Source organism: Anas platyrhynchos, chromosome 10 (genome assembly GCF_047663525.1).
Source record: "Anas platyrhynchos isolate ZD024472 breed Pekin duck chromosome 10, IASCAAS_PekinDuck_T2T, whole genome shotgun sequence".
Lineage (NCBI taxonomy): Eukaryota > Metazoa > Chordata > Aves > Anseriformes > Anatidae > Anas > Anas platyrhynchos.
This window is the reverse complement of record NC_092596.1, coordinates 22,839,880-22,856,705: the sequence shown is the minus strand read 5'-3', so window position 1 is coordinate 22,856,705 and position 16,826 is coordinate 22,839,880. Positions and strand designations below refer to the sequence as shown.

Sequence of the window (16,826 nt, the reverse complement as noted above, 5' to 3'; positions counted from 1 at the left end):
AATCAAAGGAAATGACAGTTAGATGGTATGCACGGCCCTGGAGATTGCATATGTGTATTTTGTTGGGAAATATTTAACTGCTTTTCCTCTATTTAGGAAGGAACCAAAATAAAGTGCATATATGAAATGAAAAAAAAAAAAAAGAAAAAAAAAAAAGAAATCCATACATGCCTCTTAGCCCAGTAGAGCTTGCATTGGTGTGATTCAGACTTGCCAGCTGAGAGGTAGAGAAAGCCAAATGATGACAACTGTTCAAGTGGTTTTGCTGTTATAAAATGTTTCACTATCATAAAATACAATACCACAGCTGAAGAGATAGAGAAATTCAATAAAGCTGTTAATGAACAGAACCTATTACCTCAACTCTCATATACCTTGCTCCCATACTTATTCTCAATATTTAGTGGTCTTCTCTTAAAACACATGCTTGAGCTAACAAGGAAAAACTAGAGCTAGAAAATACTGTACAAGTCTACAGAAACTCATTTGTGTCCTGTAATGAATTTGGTTTGGCCATATTCCTGCTTCATTTGCATTTCCTTTCAATGATTTTCATGCATTTGGATTTTTACTTTCAGTGATACTTGCAAAAACTGGTTTTCAACTTGCATGCATGCAGCAAGTGATTTTTAAGTACACTATCCTCAAACATTTAATCATGAAATTATTCTAGTATTTGTCCTCAATTAACTGGGGAATTAAACCAATACCACATGACTTAGCAATCACAAACAAGTAACACACCTTGAATTCTGATTTCCAGTTTTGATTAGAAAACCAGCTAGTCAATAGAACTCATGAAAAATTTTGACAACTGTTTTTTTATTCTTCCCACAGAATAAAAGGCAAAATTCACTGAATGAATTATTAATTATGAGTTATTCATCCAGCTCTACTAAAAACTAATCTGTTTCTTTTTTTAAGCATCAAAAAGGTCTTTCAAATATAAGTTGCAATAATGAAATATGGCAGCTGATCTTGAAATGTGCCCTTACCCGGTCTACAGATATGTAAAAGGTTACAGTACCAGAGTTATTAATCCCCCATCACTCTGACAATTGGTTTTGAACACAGTCTGTTGCAGTCTTTATAATGCAAGATCATAAATGTTCAAAACTAATTTATTGCTCTTTGTTCCACCTGGCAAAAATATACTGTCAAATTGAGTTGTGCTGAAGCAAAGATGCAGATTAGTGTTTGAGTCTTATTTTTATTCTCATTTGTAAATTTCTTTGCAGTACCTGTGTGTGGTTAGAAGAATTCACAAAGGAGTAAAGAAGAAGAAGAGATTATACCATCTTTAGTGAATAGGAAATATTTGTACAAACAGCTATAGGTGGGCTTTGTTTTGTTGTGTGTTGTTGTTTTTTGTTTGTTTGTTTGTTTGTTTTTAATAAATGGGTAGTGTAAGTCTGGAGATTTGCCAGTACTGACATTTTTGGTTTCCACTATTGGCTGGTATCTTCCAGATTTTTAGATATACTTATATAAAAGCACTTCTTCTGTGTGCATATTTATATATGCACCAGGCAAGGATTCCCCACAAACCAATGAGGAATATGCAAAATCTATCATCCTACGTGTTTTTCTTTAAATCAGTAATTTCTATGGCAGAACCAATTCTATTCAGACTGAAAACTCCCTAACTTGTATTTTCTGTATGTGGCAGTTGTCGCCACTCATGCTCATGCTGGGTAAGTTTAAATTTCCAAAGAGGGACAAAGCAAAGTGGAAGGGAGGAGGGCAAAAAGGAAGAAGAGGAATTTTGTGAGGCAGTCCAAGAGAAGTGTGGTAAGGCAGCTATACTCCTGAGAACAAGAAGAGGAAAATGTGCCTGCACCTGACCTCTGAGGGATGTTTCTGCCTGGACCTACAAACTCAGTACTTAGCCAGGGGAAGTTTAAAACTCTCCTTGCATCATCTGCGATGTTTTTATTATTTCTGAGGCACATTTTTTCCTGCAAATGCAGCCATTTTTTATCAATAAATGTGTGAATATCTGGAACCTCACGAGGTTTGAGAGAATAAAACATGTTTCCAAAAATATTTTCCTGTTTAATTCTTAGGTTATACAGTTTTTCGTGGTCATGTTCTTGGATTTCATACACATTGCTCATTGGGCCTTTGGGCTTGTTGTTCGCTTGTGCTATTTAGTTTCCATGATCCACTTTACACTGACGTAACACATTCATTTGTAAAGATGAAGGGTTGTTTTTTTTTAAGGATCAAAAAGAATATATAACAAGGAAGTTTATTTTAAGAATAAAATCCTATCCAACAGACCAAGCATAATGGATGAATTGCAAGTTTTATAAAGCCAACTGCTGAAGCAGAGTACTGAAACACACAGATAAAAAAAAATACACCAACAGACAAAAAAGAAAAACAAAATACTGAGAGTTTCAGCATCAAAAATACACCTATCCGGAATTATCTGTATCTCATAGTCTCTGGTAATTTTTCTCAGTAGAAAGATGAACCTGTAAAATTACTGTTCTTTCAAAATAACCACATAATACTTTTTTTCTTTTTTTTAAATGACACTTTTTAATCTTCTGTATTTTACAGTCCATTCTTACAAACTTCCTCTTTCCTTTATCTAGAGGCAGAATCATTTAATTGTCCTGGCAAGTTTACTTCTTTTGAATTATTATTTTTGCCATGATTATGAAGAGGAAGCTATCAGTCTGTATGCTAGGACTGCTGCATTCAGGATTTGCCTGTATGATATTGAAATTAATTTCCAGTATAAAACAGTTAACAGAATAACCCTAGATAAAGGCAAGTGTAATATTAATTTCATTCTTTTTGTTGGCAATGTTGTAAAGTCCATTGCTCAAGTAAAGAGCACTTTCCTGAGCCAGATACAAATTAATTTTACTATTCTTCTTCAAATACGAATTTTAAAAGTCAACTAAAGGCTACAACAGCTTCAAAACATTTCAGTGATTGTTTTAATTACCTATCATACAGCTGTGAGCCTCTGAAAAAGGGAGGGGTTGAGAGAGAAGGGAGAACAACACCTGCTATATTAGCAGTTGTTTTTCTGACAAAAAGAAATAAAAGCAGTTTCTGCGCACTCGGACCAACCAAGAGCTCAGCAAAGTCAACACAGATTTTTTTTTGTCATCATGTTAATGTCGTATTTTTATGCCAGACTACACATTCTTATTCTGTCAAGAACTGCTTTCATTGTTAGATAAAACCACCAAATCTCCAAACATTAAACATATGAATTCTGACAGCTCTTAAATCTTGCTTTTCAACCCGAAGTTTGTGCACAAGCTATAATAAGTTGCTAAAGGCACACATGGGGCTTCTTCTTAGGGTCTCATTCTCTTGCAAAAATGCTTCCTTCACTTTTACACAGAGCTACACAAAAAGGCATATTTTTGTCATCCCAGCCCCTAATAGAAACGGGATCTAGAGGCTACTAGGACTTCTGATGGCCTTTGACATCCTGGCTTCAAGCTCCTCAGCCATCAGTCAGTGCTGAGGTAACAAAAGATCGCTAAAATGTACAGTTGTCATCTCCACGCTACATCTGTTGGCCACGCTGTTAGGAAGTGTTGACCCCATCATTTCACTGTAAACACTGCCGAAATCAACAACAACAAAAACAGAAATGAAAAAGGAAACTGGATGTCAAAAGTCAGGTAGGAGCATTTTATTTGCACATGTGTCAGTAAAGATAGAAGGAATCGCTGAATTAAATTAAATCAAAGCAAACCTGCTAATTAAAACAGCTAAAATTATGTTTGTGAAGATGTGTGACTGGTTTCCTGCTTATCTGCAAATAAGCCTCCCCATAATATAAACATGTTTCTATCTCCACTTCATTTATAATAAGTCTTTAGGCAGATTGTAATTAGTATTTTGACTTTCTAATAGAAGATCTATTGTGTTTCAGGAGAAATATTTTTCCTGACCACCAGAATAGTTATTATTTCAGCTCCTCTCTCAAGGGTTCTCACCTGTTCTTCTTATGCTGGTCAAAGTCTTGTATCCAATTTGTCTGAATCAAATTGTTTGGGTGTGTGTCTGAATACCATCATCTTCATAATGTATTGCTTGTAGTTAGCCACAAATGCAGGCATTGTATTCAGCTCCACCTACAAGCCAAACCAGAAATTATTACCAGTTCTACTTGAACTTACTCTGTAGTTTGCTTTTCATTTAACTTTGAAAGAACAATCAAAATGACCATGTTAGGGAGCAGAAGAACAGGGTCAAAACACAAATTTTGCACAAAGATGATACAATTTAAAAATCAACTTTTTGTTTCTGTTTTACTTATTCCCAAGTTCACAATGCATAATTTTATACAAACCCAATTACATAGCTCAGTGATTTACTGGCAAAGCTGGCCAGAAGAAATTATCTGGCTTTAGCTAATGTGTATGCCTATTTGCAATCAAAACAAATCCGTAGAAAATTTCAAAATGGTCACAAAGAAAAAAGCATCATCACAAATATATCAGAAGTGATACAGTAGGCAAGCTGCACAAAGCTCACCATATAGTATGATTTCACAAACCATGGTTGCAAGTACGGGTTCAGTCTCTCAAACCATGCACCGATTACTCAATCCAGTATCTAGGCTTAAGCACGCGTGGGGTTTCATTGGCTTGGAAAGAACGGTGTCATCTTTTTGCCCTTTTCATAATTTTTTTTTCTAAGGATTAGTTTGCACTGTTAACGGATGCATGAGCTGACTTCAACAGGATTACTCAGATGTTTACTGTTACTCAGGAGTTTGAGCACTTTTTTCAGATTCCTGGCAATGAGGCATTAGGGTGCATGTGCATCATGTTAGCAAATGGCTACATAAACGTACTGGGATCTGATGTGGGTGTGTTGAACACAAGGATTGTCACCAGTACCGTTGCAGTAACGTCTGTACATTACTTATGCTGAAAAGCATCTATGTTTTGTTGAAATTTCATAAAACCATAAAGAATGCCCTGTAAAACACATAGGCTTGTTTTGACAGACAAAGTATAAAATGAAATTTCTAATCCAGAAATACAAACAAAAGGCTTATGACTTTTTAATTGCACAACAAATAATTTCAGACCACTGTACATATTTCCTTGAAATGACCGCTGGGCACAATTCTCAGCCAGAGATTTTGTTGGACATGGCCCAGAGTTCATTTACTCACTTAACTCAAAGCAATGGCCTCCTAAAAATACATCAAATTGCAAATATGCTAAAACCCCAATTTTGCTGTAACTGCATGTGCCAGCACTAAGTCCTACATCAATAAGAAACCCCACTGATGTCAGCATGACTTGTGACAACACAAGATTTCCCTCCCCCCGGTACAGCCATAAAACCGGATCCTTGGTGAGTATGTTTGAATTATGTGGATTATATATGATTAAACAGATTTGGATTAAATCACGGCAATGGGTTGGCTTATCAAGAACATACTGCTAGAACCGCACTGATGTACAGTAATCAAGGTGACCCTATAGACTTATTACAGCCCATAGCAAACTCTGATCAGCTTCTCTGGATGAGGATTTTTAACTCAGCGGAGATCAGGCTGCAAGATGGAAGGAGTTAAAATGCTGCTTTCCTGATGAATAGTTTTCATGCCTTAAAATTATGATCCAGGCAACAAAGAGCAATCTTTCTTGCAGGGGAAGCCAATCTCAGCTAAACTCCTTGAGCTCTGTTTCATTCATCAGGATGGAAAATATGTCTGACTGTGCCTCGTCCTAACATGCAAGAAAATCCAAATACAAGAGAACAACATCTGAATTAAAAAATCCACCAAAATCCCACCCAATCCAAGCTCACCCTTCATTACATCATTGCATTATCTCACTAAATTTTAAAAATGTGTTCTAAATATCACAATGAAAGCTTACTTTTTATTACTATGGTTCGTCATTCAACCAACAAAAATAGCCTATCATTTCTTGTGTAGATTTACAGTAGGGTTAACCATAAATGACAGGAACAAATTTGTTCCTCGGTGGAGTAGCAAGGATGTAGTCACAATAACTTTCAGCTAACTAGAGCTGTTAACTCCAGAAGCTTCAGGCTTTGGGGTTTTTAGACTGCTCCCTAACCAGGCTGCTGCTACGACGCAAGGGCTTGAACAGCTTGGAAGTGTGTGTCTTGTGGATGCTGATACACATACTCATATTTAATATGGGTAACATTTGGGAACCATAGCTACAGAGGTCATTCTGAGGGTAGGGAGTAAAAAAGACCTAACAGACATAAAAAGGCAAAAAGACCCAGGCAGCCAAAGTCTGGGGGTTTGGCAGAGTAACAGATAAACGAATCATCAGCACAGCTTTCCTGCTCTGAGCCTTTCAGATTTCCGTGCACAAACCCATGCTTCTCTCCTTTGGATTAAGCAGTCCAGAAGTTCCTGAACGGATATATAAGTTTGAAGAGAAAGAGGGAGAAAAAGGGAATTTAATGACAGCATTAATACTTTCTTGAAGTTCACTCGAAGGTATACATCAGCTCAAAAAGATTTTTAGCCCAAGATAACACATAAAAATTTCAAAAGGCTTGCTGGGGGTGGAAAGCTGTTATATAATGTATTAACACTTCAAATGGTTTGTACTGCATTGTATCTCACATGAACACATGTAGTAAACATGCTCTGAATCTCTGGGTCAGCCACATCTGCCTTCAATGACCTGTCTTATGCAGTCAAGCTGTGGGGAAGCCACAGCTCTGGAAACTTGCTCCCCTTTAGCATCCATCCCCTGAACAAGTCCCCCACCCTGGCCTCTCCTCCACCAAAGACATTTTTAGCAAAATTGCTGTGCAGCTAATTACATTGCCATGGCATCCAAGTACCACACAGTCATAAGACCTATTTCTCTTAACAACCAGAAATTAATCAGGAAACATCCTTACATTTGGAGAACTGAGGCACAAGGTCAAGTAATTTATCCAGGATCACTGCAGAAGACTGACCAGAAGGGACTAGGTACCAAAGCAGCTGCATGACCACATGAATACCCCCACACCCTCAGAGCTGCTTTCAGGAGACAGTGCTGGGGCTCCTAGAGGAAACCTTGAGCAAACAGAGCCAAATAACTACTCGTCAACTGCAGTTGGCAAGCTTCCAGCTGTGCCACTGGCCACTGCAACAAAATTAGGCTGAACTGACCACCCCTGGTCCTTGCCAGCTTCCCAGAGTGTTTTCTTCTTCTCATCCAGGCAGAACTCACCTTGCAGATGGGAGCAGTGCAGATGCCCACTGCTGAGCATCACAGACCACGTGGCTGTTTGCTCTGCACCAAATTCTGTGGCAAACATCAGGGAACCGGGATTTTCTATAATGCCAATTTCACCAGTTCTCTTGCCCTCTTTTGGGACAGCAGCCGCGCCGTGTGTTGCTTGTATGGCCTTCCTTGGCTGTGAGCTTCCCGTATACAAGGGTGTGAAATGAGCTATCATTTGCTTCTATTTCCCATCTATTTCCTGCATGTCCTAACTCGTGTGACCTTGCCTGAAACTTGACTTGTCTGAGGCAGCCACTCCACTCCCCGTTAGCTCCTCTAGAGCAGCACACTAACTTGAAGAGCTATTTTCTCTGTGCTATTCCTCCATGCAGAACAGAATCACTTCTTAGTTCTAATGCCTCTCACCGAGTTCTCTTATCTATTTCCATTCGTTTCTTCTAACAGACTCTTTAGTCACATCCGTGCTACTTGATGAGTTTGGTCCTGACTTACTGCAGCCTGTTGTTGGTAGGCCTATTACTTCTATTAGGTCAGTTTAAACCTCGAAGAGTTGTAATTCTCTGATACTGCTGTCTCTCACTGCTCTGTTTCTTCCTTTGTATGTGTACAGCATTTTCTCCAGGTAATTATTCCAAAGCAACCACAACAAAATTAGCAAACTGAAATCTGGAGTGGAGGGTTTGAGTCACGCTTGCAGAAGGTTCATCCAGCTCAGCCCCACCTCAGCTCATACCACCAGCTCAACAAGCTCAGTGGTAGAAGCAGGCTCAGCCACAGCCATTTGACAGGCTCTTAATTTATTCAATTAACATAAATTCACAGTACTGCTTCCTGAACCTGTCAGCCAGCTGAACTAAACTGAACTAAGACAACTGGCTAATGCTATGATATATTCTGCCAGCAAGCTAGCTCCCCATATAGAGCGGATGGCCACTAAGACTGAAAGAGGGCTTCAAACAACCAGGAGAGAAGGTTTTTGGCCAAAGGTGTCACCCATTACAGAGCTAGCTTCTGCAACAAAGCTAGTTCAAACATTTACCAAAAAAAAAAAAAATAATAATAAAAAAATAAATGTCATGTTGTCAGTCTGCTCTAGGTGATTCTACATGCAGTAGCAGACAGATTATTTAATTAATATCAGTAACAGAAGCAGTAGCCTATAATCATAAAAGGGAGAGCTGAAACCACAAAGAACTAGGGTTTTGCCGTAGCACAGCGACAGTGGGTTTTAAGTTTCCAGTTCCTCTTCAATGGTATTTTTAGAGGAATAGCAGTAGGCCAGATCAATTCATGAATAGTCAGCGGTGGACAGTGAGAGCAAAGAAACCCCTGCTCCTGACAGGCAGCATCAGCACTTGAAGCTGCAGAAGGAATAGCTGCCTGGCTATTCATTAGAGATGGGATTTGCCATACACACTCCTGATGCTCTGTTATGCAAGGTAATGCTACGTGTGTTCTCTCCTTCCACAGAGACTTAGTGTAAAAGCATTCATATTTAGTTCTCCCATCCCCCTAAATCTCTTCTACAAAGGACACTGTCACCACCAAAGCTCTGCAACAAGGAGCGTTTATATATCTGACAACCTTTAAACCCCCAAAGAAAGGAAAAAGGAAGCAGTAAAGCTCTCTGAAGAGCTCTTTGGTGGAACAAGCAGAATTATGAGCAGCAGGAGAAATATGAGTAATTAAGACAACAGTATACCTATATCTTACAGCTGACAGAGTGAAGCTGCAAGTTAGCTCTGGGCAAGGCATTAGCAGAGGAAAGAACTGAGCAGGCTGTTTCTAATGTTATTGTTGAAAAGCCAGCCCGGGAAAAAGGCTAAAGGGACAATTTCATTAAAAAGAAGGAAGTAGGTTGGCTTGAGAGAGCAGTGAGATGCAGGCTTGTAACATTAAAGGAACAGGTCAACAGCTATCTGTAACCAGACAAGCAATCGTTTTGGGAGTCAGCTAATGTGGCACTCTTACTGTTCTTAAAAGAAAACGTTCTTAAATTATCTTCCAGCAGGCTGTACGGAAAACTAAAGCTGCAGAACTGCACTGCAGCACCAAACAAAACACAAGGGCGGATCGAGGCTGCAGGGGAGCAAAGGGGAAAAGAGACAACTTTTTTCAACAAAGAGTCCAAAGCAGCCGCTGATTTTGGGCAGCCGACACGTGGACAGAGCCGGGGCGGCTGCCAGGATGGGTGTTGACTGCTGCCAGCGATGCAACCGGTGTGTCACCGCGTTAACTCGGGCACAGGTGCCCCGGCTGCAGGGCTGTTAGCTGTGCTGTGCCGTGCTGGATCTCTCCCTGCTGCAGCTTTTTTGACAAGTGCATAAACTCCATTTCCCTCCTTCCCGCGGCCCCGTGCAAGGCACGCTCCAGCGACTCCCCAGCTGGCAGAGCGCTCCTCCACGGCTCCAGCAGCATAGTTTATAGCAGCCCTGAGGCTGTGTTTTCCATCTAGTATATATAAGTGAATTAGTGCAAAATTTGAGCTTGCACAAATCACAGAGCCAGCACGCAGTTTGTCATGGCGAGACAGCCTTTTCTCATGACTGGAGTAGCAGTAATGAGGTGCAGTAAAGAAACTGTGGGCTGCATCCTTGGTTCCCACAGAAAGTCATATTTAGAGCGGGGAAGGGAAGTGCTTTTAGTCAAGAGAGAGGAAAAAAAAAAAAAAAAAAAAGAGGAAAGACAAACAGCAGCTCCCATATCTACATAGATCGAATGTATGGCCTGCTCAGTCACCTGGGGCCTGCAGCCAAAAGATCAATGCATGGGTACTCAGAAAGAGAAGGCTTCCTCCCTTGCCTCCCAGGCCCCATCTGTGTGAAGGAGGAGACAGGAATCACACAGAGGGCAATATTTATGCTGGAGAAATGGCAGAGGGGTTGCTCCAAATTTACATTATTGTAAACAAGAGCAGCATTTGTCCAAATGATAAGAGCTGTAGCAAAGGCAGAGCCAGAGGGCACCAAATGAGGGTCACCAGCTGCAACTGCTGTTGCCACCCAAGAAGAGGAGCTGCACGCCTGCAGCGGGGTGGAAGGATGGGGGACAGGGGAGGTTGGGAGGTGCCAAAAGCTCCTGCTGCACCGTTCAAGCGATTGCCCCAGGATGCCTCTCACACCACTTAGTACAGCCACGTTTCTAACCACTCTCCAGCTGACCGCCGCTTCTCAGACTCACCAAGCGTTTCTTTATTGCACCACGCGGGTACCCCAAAAGCCCCAGCCCTTCTCAAGCATTTGTGTGGCCCCTATCAACAGCGACAGTTCTTCGAGCAGCACTGACTTACCAAAAACCACACCTGGAATGCAAGCTGTACACTGAAGCACAGTGTAAGCATTCCCTCCTCTTCTCCCGGAAAGCATAGCAGTGGAAGTGATGGATCGTGCTGTTCCTGGCCACTCCATCGCTTACGTGGTGTACAGAGTCTGAAACTAAGGGTTTTCTTGCTGCAAACTTAATATAAAGAAGCATGATTTCCTGCACCGCACTGAGGGGAAGCCTGCACTCTGCATATTTCAAATCACAAACTCTAATGGCTCCTTAAAATACACACTTATATTCAGCCCGTAAATCAAAATCAATAGTCAAGCCCTGCTTATAGATCTAAATCCTTTTTACACTCTCTTGTAGCTCCATCATGTACCTACGGTGTCACACTGTCTATGTGCTTCTGCCTCCACCTTCACCCACATCCTAGCACTGATTGAGAGCACCAGAGTGTGTAACCTTAAAAACTCAGAAATCAGCACTACTATTTCTCACTTTCCTGAGCACTAAAATGCATCTAAAATTAGGAAAAATGACCTCCTGTCAGTCTGTTGACTTGCCAATGAGTTTATTTGCTCACTCATCCCACAGAGCAATTGTTTCAGGGAAATGCAAAAACGCTGAATATTCCTCCGCAATGGCAGAGTGAGCTACCTGAGTGTCGCCCCTCTGCCAGCCAAAGACAATGACAGCACTGAAATCCCTCATAAGCTGCGTTTTGTATAAAGGTGAGGATCATTACAATTCTTTGGGACATGTGCTGTTATAAAGTGAGCAGAGAATTTCATATTATTATCATATTACAGATGGCATTCCTTTGATAAGGGGTCAAAGATCAGGAAGACAAGAAAAATAAGGAAATAAAACCCAGCAATGGTGAGATCTTTAGCTGGCATAATTGGACACTGAAGTCCATGGAACTGTGTCCATTAGCAGGAGTGGGTGATCTGACCCATATGCTTACTACTTTCAAGTATAAAGATTAAAACAACATGCCTAAAAGCAGAAATGGGTTATATTACATTTCAGAGAGGCTTGCATTGCCTAAAATTCTGGAGAAATGTTCAGCCTGCCATCATAAAAACTTCAATGCTGTTTACCCAAACTTTTCAGTATCTCCTTCTAAAAAAAGATGATGAGCAACCATGTTCAGTACCACAGATTTTTAATGTAATCTGTTTATAGTTTTAGAACAATTTCCAGAATAGAACATTTTTTAAATGTCCTGAGCCTTTAGCATTCTCACTTTGATCATCTCCCATCACGTTATGGTTCAGAACATAACGTGATGGAGCCAGGCTAACGAATCTGCCAGAAATGACATCAGAAAGCCAAGTGACCTGAAAAAAAGTGTTTTATTTGAGTACCAGTCTTCTTGAACATTCTCTTTTTTATTTTTTATACATTTTAATTAATGTTTTACTTTCACTGGATTTATTTTGCTTGCATGAAAGCTCAGAGCTAGTTCTCAGAAAAAAAAACTCCTATTGAAAACAAAAGGAGCCTTATTTGACTAAGGGGAGACTGCAGGAGGTCCTTAGATAACAATAGTTAACAATTCTTTTTGGGGTTGAACAGTTTAAATAATGAACACTTTCTTATGAGGTTAACTCTAAATAATAATTGTAGATTTTGTAGCATGTGGAAGGGAGAGACTGGTCTTTGACAGAGTTTGTATTACTAGCCTGATGCGCACAGACAGCTACAAAAATGAAACGATACCAGTGATAAAAAATATTCTTTCTGCACTTAGGCAGGAGGAATTGCATGGTAGGAAAGGGCAAATCCTACTGGCCTGTGTGTACACAAGCAGACCTTATGCACAAAGATAGCGATAAACTAAATCAGCATGAGTGATCAGAGGACCTACCTATACAGTATGCATCTGCTTTCAATATTTTGGCGTGCCTCACATTAAATTGCATGTATACATCTTATATTCCTTTAAAAAAAACTTCAGCTATTCAACAGCATTCACTGCCCCTTTTAATTCAAGCCTTCTCAGAACTGGCAAATAAGTTGGTAAAAAAACTGTTGTAATGATAGCCGCCCCCTTCCCCTCCATCTGATGTAGAAATAGATAATTTCCAGTACTAAAAGTGATTAAATTTGGTGGATTTCCAACTTGTATTTTAACAATGCATTACCTCCTGAATTGCTGCATAAATATTAATAGACAGACTGATGTGGAACTTTTGCCCGTAATGCCCTTGGAGAACCATAATCACGGCAAGAGGAGCAAAAGAGATGAGAGAGTGTACTGAAGGTGGTGGCTCTATCCCCAAGCTTCACAGAGCTACCCCAGGTCAGGCGCTTTCCATGCAATATCATAGATGAGCAATATCTCAAAGCCCACGCTTTGCCCAGTAGGAGATGACATTAATCTGCTCAATACTTGTCTAAAATAGAGCAGAAAAAAAAAATAGTAAAAAATAAAAAAAAAAAAATCCACTGATACCAAGAGGAACTACACTGATTTTTATCCAAATTACCCAGACTTAATTTTTGACATGGTGTACTGTTACATTTCATCTGCGGACGTTTGCTATTCTGATCACCTCCAGAATGATTATACAGCATTTATCTACCCGAATTTCATCCCTGTGAGACAATCTCATTAAAAGTCACAATCGTGCTGGCTACCATTTAAAGGAGTGGCTACTGAAGCCATGTTCAGCTTTCTTGAAAATTTGCCAATTATTTATATCCTTGAGCATGGCCTTTAAGGGCTGAAACACAGCACAGCATTCGGGAAACCTTTTTGGATTGCCTTTCTAGTCCACTGTAAAACGTTTGTGTTTTCTGGGAAGATGACACTATTGATTTTTGTCACTGTTATGCAAGAACCTCACTGGAAACCTTAAAATACTGGCACTGCAAAGCACAAGGAGAAAAGATTTGTGTTTGCCAACATCTATTACACAGCTGTATTTTTGACACTGGTGGACTATGCTAAGGGTTAAGTTAATTTAACTTTCACCAAGTTAGGAAGCTATGAAAGTTTAATCGCAAATGAACTCCAGTGGGCAGTTTGGTAGCTCACAGACAAATGTTCTCATTTTTATTCTTTATAGTCAGTGCTCAAATCATCATAAACCATATTTAAGGAGGGAGAAATTTCACGAGGGGAGGGAGCTGTTTTATATGATAGAATAAGAGAAAAAGGCAACTTACTGTTTTAAAATTTAAATTGAACAAAATTACCAGAAATGCTGCTGGAAAACAGAACGCTGAGAATTCATTATTTTGTTTCAAAGTTAGTTTATCATAAATCTGCCCTCTGACACGTAATAACTAGTAACGTTTCGAAGGTTATTTGATAGTAAGTTCAACAGTGTAGGTGACTGAACATGTGAGCTGCATGATAATGAGTCCCAGGGGAAATCAGGCTTTAGGATGCAGGGTGAAGCATCCCTAGGCTTGTATTCAAATGGAAAAAACATATTCAAAAGTTTATTGTTTATCTCATAAGAACATCAAATAACACACAGTCCTTCAAATCAAATGTATAAGGCACACGAGAGTACTGGTTGCTGGGCGAAAAATGCCTGATTTGATCCAAATTCAAAAAAAACCTAATAGCTCATACACTGAAATCCATAGAATGATTGTGATGGGAAAAGTGGAGGGGAGTGCTTGGGTTTGTTCTTTTACAGAACTAAAAGGCACAGCAAGTCGATTTGCTCTTGCACCAGAACCTAGGAAGAGGAGCTAGAGAGCATTAAAACTAGTTGTTTTCAAATCATCCACATTCCCATACAATAGAGTTCTTTAAGTGTGACAAATATAAATTACACTACTCATCCTGAATTTAATTTCCAAAGTATGTTGGCTGTAATTGATTAATTCATAGTGTACAAACTAATTTAAAGCCAATAATGAGAGCAAAAGATTTTATTTTTCAGCAGGGAGGCATGGTATATACATCACACTCCAGCAGTATAATAGAACCCCACCTCTCAGCTAGTTAAGCTCTTAAATAGTGAGTCTGATGCTGCCCTTACTGAAGTCAATGGTAGTTTTGTCATTACCGATAATAGAAGCAGAATTGGGCCCATTAGCTGTGCCGGAAAAGCATGTAAGACAGAACTTTTTTTATATAAACTCTCTGTATCACAAATGCCAAGGGCAGCCAGCATTCCAAGCCCTTAACTACCCAGCCGCTGGCAGCCTGCCACCCGGCCTCGCATAGCGATGCAGGAGTGAGCACGACGTGCCCCGCGCCCGCCAGCACCCGCACCCGCACCCGCCTCCCCTCTGCCTTCCCTGGGTGCTGCAGATTTGCAGCTTTCATATTTCTGCTTATCTCCAGCACGTGCACATTTCTTTACTCGGAAAAGTTTGCGGACCGTGCATTGTTTTTATGCTTGTTGATGAGTTTGGATATGTCCTGTAGAATTCCCTTACCAAATTTCTATCTTAAAAGAAACATCAGAGCTATTAAAAGTAATCAAAAGTGACTCACGCTATTCAGATGTATGACCATACCTGTCAGGCATACTAGTTGTCTTCTTTTGACAAAGCTCCATATTCCTGTCTGTATCCTGTTTCCCAATGCATTGGGGGCATTGAAAACAAACACAGACTTTACTTTTGAGGTATCTTTCAATAACCAAAATTTGTTTTCTGTACCTCCTTTTAAGTTGTCCTCCTCTTTTATCTATTATTTATATTTTTACATACCCTACTCTGAAGTGGTGAAGAGTTAAGCAGCATATATATTACTTAACATCACTCTACCAATCCTAACTCTTAATATTATGATGGCTTTTTTCAGAAATGTAACTGGCAGCAGTTTACTGACACACCACAAATTCTAATTATCTTCAAAGCTCTAAATTCCATATTGACAAAAATCAAGGGTTGAAATGCACTTGACAAGCTTTAAAATGTTGAATGAATGCTTGTTTATTCACTTACTGCATTAGTATATATTTCCAACACGGCTATTTTCCATACCTTAGCTTTGGGAAAACAACAACATCTAAATATGCACCCAAGGCAAAGATAAATAAAAACAAGCAAACGGGCAATAAGGCTGTCTAAAATGCTCTTCACTCTTCTTAGTAAGGAATTACTACACGGAAGATGATTGAAAACAAAAATAAACATAATCTCAAAGGTTACAAAAAAGTATATTTAGAGCAGATGGCTAACTTTCCAGATTCGGTCCTTAAAATACTGTTACCCGCTATTTAACTTTTTAAAATGTTTACACAAGCAAGATGTACCGAGAAAATTAGAGCTATGTTAAAATACGAAAGACGTGAAAAACGATCGCAGGGCCATTAATGCAAATATTAAATAAGGGTAGTATAAACCGGCTGGCCAGATCGACATCGAACTTCTTGTTGCAGAAAGCAGTTTAGGTTGCATGTTGCTAGATGAAGTTAGTTCTGTCGAGGTGCTGTAATATTAAAACGTGCATAAATCAGTCTGCTCATTTTCCTATCAAGCATAAAGCTTCTGTCTGCTAGTTATCAGAGGTATTCGCAGATATACACAGAGCAAGTCTACTCGGGGTCCTTCCTCTGTGTGGTCTTTTAGAACTGTCGTTATCAGCTTTCTGTTTATTATTGTGCTCAGTTTAAAGGGAATTTGCCAAGTGATCCCTGGACTCCAATCTTTAGGCCTGTTGTCAGGACAAATTAATTTCTGTGGAAACCCACTGTGCCTCAGATACCATCTAGGAAATGTAGGATTAATGGAGTCCCTGTACAACAAGCTTTGTAGTGGAGCGGCTGGGGGAGGGGAGCAGGGATTGTGAGGAAGTGAGAAATAACAAAAATAAAGCCACGACACTTCGTGCTAGTTCGGGGGCACTTTACATTTTTTATTACATAAACTAACAATAGCAATATCGAAAATATAGAGTAGCAATCAAGCATGAACAACTAACTTTTTTTTTTTAACAAAACAAATCGTGAATGGAAACTATGCATTGCTAAAGATGAGGGAACTGAGGTCTAATTATCAATATTTTGCATTTTACACACTCAAGCCTATCTCTTCATAAACAAAAGCAGGCTATAGTATGAAACAGTCTCCCATGAATCTGAGCAGAAAATAATGAAACTCAATACGTGATCTTTTGGAAAAGAGGTATTAAAGCAAGATTTGCTACAGGGCCAGGTCATTACTGTGTTAGCTGACATTTGAGGCTCTTTTTTCAAAATGTATATTACTTCATTGTTAAAAATGTTCAGCTGCCACCGTTCTTTTAATAAGTATACTTAAAAAGAGACTTTCCTGCATAGAGAAGAATACATATATATATATATATATAAAAGATATATATATATATTCTTAGTGATACTAAACAAGAGCTAAATT

At 39.5% G+C, this 16,826-nt stretch overlaps 1 long non-coding RNA gene across 4 annotated transcripts in view; it reads right to left on the bottom strand.

The window, feature by feature from the left end:
* The window catches only part of LOC110351317 (uncharacterized), an 86,459-nt gene that overhangs the window by 57,137 nt on the left and 12,496 nt on the right, over positions 1-16,826 (bottom strand). For all 4 annotated transcript variants that reach the window (XR_011811795.1, XR_011811796.1, XR_005268296.2 and 1 more), the window contains exon 2: positions 3,975-4,112. This is a non-coding gene — a long non-coding RNA (uncharacterized lncRNA). The remainder of the gene's footprint in view (positions 1-3,974; positions 4,113-16,826) is intronic.